This window comes from Tachypleus tridentatus, unplaced genomic scaffold (genome assembly GCF_004210375.1).
Source record: "Tachypleus tridentatus isolate NWPU-2018 unplaced genomic scaffold, ASM421037v1 Hic_cluster_1, whole genome shotgun sequence".
NCBI lineage: Eukaryota > Metazoa > Arthropoda > Merostomata > Xiphosura > Limulidae > Tachypleus > Tachypleus tridentatus.
Window position 1 is genome coordinate 32,110,240 of NW_027467777.1, and position 6,000 is coordinate 32,116,239.

Genomic DNA, 6,000 nt, shown 5'->3' on the forward strand with positions numbered 1-6,000 from the left:
CTGATGATTGTAAATAAGTACTGATGATTATAAATAAAACTAATGATTATAAATTAAGAACTGATGATTGTAAAATAATTTTAGATAATTGTAAATGGAACTGATGATTTGAAAAGGCAATTATAAATGAAACATGATGATTATAAAGGAAACTGTGATTGTAAAGAAACTGGCAATGATTATAAAGAAACTGACAATGAATTGTAAAAAAAACTGAAATGATTATAAAGAAGCAATATATTATAAAAGAAACCGATGATTATAAAATGGAACTGATGTTATAAAGAAACGATGACATTATAAAAGAACTGATGATTGTAAAAGAACAATGATTTAAAGGAACTGATGATTTGTAAAGAGGAACTATTGATTATAAAAGAAACTGATGATTATAAATGGAGACTATTATTGATTATAAATGAAATTTTAATAATTTAATAAATAGAACTGATGATTATGGCGAACTGAGTGAATTAATAAAGGAAGCTATGATGGAATTATAAAATGAGAACTGATGATTTATAAATGAACTGATGATTATAACTAAATGAACTAATTGTATAAAAAGAACTTGAAGTGATTAGTAAAAAGGCTGATGATTGTAAAAGAGAAAACTGATGATTGTAAAGAGAACTACAGTGATTGTATAAAGGGAACTGATGATTTATAAAGAAAGCCAATAATTTAAAGAGAACAGAAATGAGATTACTAAAAACAAGGAAAGATGATTTAAAAACAGCAATGATTTTAAAGGAACTGATGAATTTATAAAGAAATCGATGATTTAAAAGAACATAATATAAAGAGAACTGATGATTATAAAGTGTAATGTACAGAGGAACTAGATGATTGTATAAAGGAACTGATTATAAATTGAATGATGAATACTAAAGGAACTGATTGATAAATGTGAACTGATGATTATACCAATGAAGCAATTAATTGTAAATGGAACAAGTGATTATAAATAAGAAACTGATGATTCAAATGGAACATAAAGCTATAAAAGAAAGAACATTGTAAGAGATTGAAGTGTAAAAGAGAACAGTGATTATTTTGAAAAATAGATTGTAAAGGTGAACTATTTTTTTAAAAGAAATAGATGATTAATAAAAGAAACTTATTATTGTAAAAAAGAAACCGATGATTGTAAAAGGAACTGAATGATTATAAAAATAAGATCAATGTATAAATGAAAATTAAAATGAGAAGCAATAAAAGGGCAAACTTAGTGATTATATGAGAACTAATAGATTATAAAGAACTGAATTATAAAGGAGCAGTAATGGAATTGATTTGTGAATTATAAAGAACTTAGTAGATTGATAAAATGGAACTGATGATTATAAATGAAACTAATGATTAAAGAAACCGATGATTTAAAAGGGAACAAGTGATTGTAAAAAATCAGATGATTTTAAAGAGAATCAACTGATTGTAAATGGGTAGTGGATTGTAAAGGGAACAGTAATTTAAAAGAATGATGATTATAAAGAAATCTGTGATTTAAAAGAAACAATGATTATAAGAAACTCAATGATTATAAAAGAAACAATGATATAAAGAACTGATGATTTTGAAGGAACAATTGATTGTAAAATTAAACTGATGATTGTAAATTGAACTGATGATTGTAAAGAAGCAATGATGATTGTAAAGAGACTGAACAGTGATTGTAAAGAAATCAGTATGATTATAAAGTAACTGATGATTGTGAAATAATGATTATAAAGGAGAACTATGATTATAAAGGAACTATTGATTGTAAAAAGGGGCTGATGATTGTAAAAAGGAACTGATGATTATAAAATGAGACTGATGATTATAAAGTGAACTGATGATTAATAAAGAAACAGATGATTGTAAAGTAAACTGATGATTTTATAGGAACTGATTGGTGTAAAAGAAATCGATGATTTTAAAGGAACAGATGATTTTAAAAGAAAACTGAATGATTATAAAGGAAACCCATGATTATAAAGAAACTGATGATTATAAAGGAACAGTGATTGTAAAGGAAACTGATGATTATAAAAGAAACTGATGATTATAAATGGAACAATGATTGATGTAAAAAGTACCTATGAATTATAAATAGAAACAATGATTATATTAGAACTGAATGATTATAAATAAATTGATGATTATATAAATGTACTGATGATGATTTAAATGAAACAAGATTGTAAAAGTAGAACTGATGATTGTAAATGAACTGATGATTGTAAATAGATTATGATGATTATAATTACTGAATTTGTAGATGATGATTATAAAGGGGCAGTGATTATGAAAAGGAACTGATGATTATAAATGAACATGATGATTGTAAATGAAACTGATTATTGGGAACTGATGATTATGTGAATTTAATGATAAATAATTTGTAAAGAATTATAAATGGATCTGTGATTATTGGAACTGACAGAACTGTAATTTAAAAAGAGATGATTTAGAAATAATTATATAGATTGAACTAATATTATAAATAAAAGCAGATGAATGTATAGAAATCAATGATTTAAACAACTAATGATTATAAAGAAGCTTGTTCATTGTAAAAGAATCTGATGATTTAAAGGGAACAATGATTGTAAATGGAACTGATGATTATAAAGAACTGATGATTTTAAAGGAAGCACTGATGATTATGAAAGGAAACCAATAATTTTAAAGAACTGATGATTATAAATGGAACTGATGATTTATAATTGAACTGATTTGATTATAAAGAACTAGTAATTGATTAGATGAAAATTTGTAACAGAATTGATTATTAATTGAACAATGATTGTATGGAACAGTGATTATAAATGGAACTGATGATTTATAAATTGAGCTATGATTGTAAAAGTAGACAGATGATTATAAAGAAACTGATGATTATAAGAAACTTGATGATTTTAAGGAACTGAATGATTGTAGAAATCGAATTTTAAAAGGAACTAATGATTTTAAAAGGGAAACTTAATTATAAAGAAAACAGTGATTTAAAAGAACTAATGATTATAAAAGAAACTGATGATTATAAAGAAGCAGAATAATTATAAAGGAACAATAGGTGTAAAAATGGAACTGATGATTATAAAGGAACCTTATGATTATAAAATGGAACTGATGATTATAATTAAGTAGCTAGTGATTGTAAATAAGAAACAGATGATTATAGTGGAACTGATGATTATAAAATACAAGTACTGATGATTATAAAATAGATCTGATGATTTGAAAGGAACTGAATTATTATAAATGGAACTAAATGATTATAAAGGGAACTGATGATTTTAGAAGGAAATAAGTTGATTATAAATTGAACTATTTTTGTAAATGAAACCGATGAATTGTTAAGAGCAATGATGATAAAGCAAACTGATGATTGTAAAGGCAACTGTGATTATAAGAAAACTGTAATGTATTATAAAAGCAAATGATTATTAATGGAACTTTAGATTATTATAGAAACTGAAATCTATTTTAAAAGAAAGCAGATGATTTATACAAAAGAACTGAGTGATTATAAAAGGAACTGTAGATTATAAAAGAGGACTGAGTGATTATAAATAAGATTTAATGAAATTATTATAGAGAACTAGTAGGTATGTAAAATGGAACCAGTAATTAAGAAAATAGAAACAATGATTATAAAAGAAACTTAGTGATTGTAAGGAAACCGATGATGATTTTAAAAGGAACAGTGATGTATAAGAAATCAAATGATTTTAAAGGGAACTAATTAAGTAATTATAATGAACTAATGAAAATTATAAAAGGAACAATGATTTAAAAAGCAACTGATGATTATAAAGAAACTGATGATTTTAAAAAGGAACTGATGATTATAAAGGAAACTGATGATTATAAACCAATGGATTATAAATAGAACTGATGATTTTTAAGAAGAGACAGTTAGTAAAATAAACTGATGATTATAAAATGGACTGATGATTATAGAAGCTGAATGAATTATAAAGGAAATGATGATTATAAAACAAATGATGATTTAAAAGGAACAATGATTGTAAAGGGAAATCGATGTGTTTAAAGGACTATTGATTATAAAAGCTGATGATGATAAGAAATAATATTTTAAAGGGAACTGATGATTATAATAAAAGGAAATGATGATTATAAATGGGAACGATGTATTATAAAGAGCAGTAGATTGTAAAGGAACTAATGAGATTTTAGAGGGCTTATGGTGTATATAAAACTAATGATTATATAGGGAGCAATGAATTATAAGATCTGGAACAAGTAATTATGAACTGAACTGATTGTAAATGGAGACTTATGATAGAAAATAAGTACTATTAATTATAAGAAATGAAACAAAGGTGGGTGATTATAAAGGGGCAGAAATGAATTTAAAGGAACTGATTGTATAAAATGGAGAACTGAAGTGAAGACATAAAAGGGAGCAGTAAATGAAACTGATGATTTGAAAGGAACTGAATTGTAAAGTGAACTGATAATTATAAATATAGCAATGATCTAAATGGATGATGGAAACTGATCGCTGATTAAAGGAACTATTGAGATGATTAAGGTAACTTCTTGATTATAAAGAAACTGATGATTTAAAGAACTGAAGTTAAAGAAATCCGATTAAAGAGACGTTGAAATAGGAGACAGATGATTTAGAGGAAACTGAATGATTTTAAAAAGCAATGATTAAAAAGGAATAGAATTTATAAATGGAAACCTGATGATTATAAGAAAACAGTATTTAAAAGGAACTGATGATTATAAATTAGAACTGATGATTGTAGGAACTGATGATGAATCGGTGTTATAATGATGAACTGATGATTGTAAATGGACAGTGATTAAAGAAGCAGTATTATAAGAAACAAATGATTTATAAGGGCAGTAATTGTAAAAGAAATCAGTAATTTTAAAGAACTATGAAAATGGTGTAAAAAGAAATTAGTAATTAAAGACTGAAATAATTATAAAGGGATCTGATGAATTATAAAACTCACTATGATTGTAAAACAGACTGATGATAATATTATGAAACTGATGATTATGAAAAGGCTCAGGAAATGAAGTAACAAATGATTTTAAGATATGATAGTGATGTCAAGTTATTAGTAATTTTAAAGAAACAGATAATTATAAGGCCTTGATGATTATAAACTGATGATTATGATTTTAAAGGAGGATGATGTTCAAAGAGCAACAAAAGTAATTATGAAAGGAATTGTACGAAATTAGAACAATGATAAAGGAAAACATGATTATAAAAAGAACTAATGGTCCTAAAGAGCAACTGATTTATAAAAGTGAACTGATGATTCTTAAAAGAAACTAATGTAATGTAAAACTGATGAAATGAACTTTAAGGATGGTGTATAAGGACTTGATCATGCTGAAGGAACTGTGGAGAATTTATAACTGATGGGAGACAATGAATATGTATAAAATAGAAACTGAGTGATTATAAAAGAAGCAATGATGATTGTATGGATCAATGAATTATAAAGAACTAGTAATTCTCATCGGTAATGAAACTGATAATCAGTAAAACCGATGATTATAAAAATGAAACTTATGATTATAAAGGAAACTGATGATTGTAAAGGAACTGAGTAATTGTAAAGAGAAATCAATGAATTGTAAAGGAACAATGATTATGTAAAGGAACTGATGATTGTAGCAAATGAGACGATGATTTTAAAGGATAAGTGAACTAGTGATTGTAAATGGAACTGATGAGTATAAATGAACGCGATGATTGTAAAGGAAACTGATGATTGTAAAGAAACCGATGATTTTAAAGGGAACTGATGATTATAAGGAAACCGATGATTTATAAAAGAAGAGAAATTGATTGTGAAGAAACTGAAATGATTTATAGAGGAACTGATGATTATAAAGGAAGACTGATGATTGAGATTGTATAAATGGATCTGAAATGATTATGAGGGAACTGAGTGATTTGTAAAAGAGCATTGAGATTGTAAAACCAGTGATTTTAAAGGAGCTGATGATTATAAA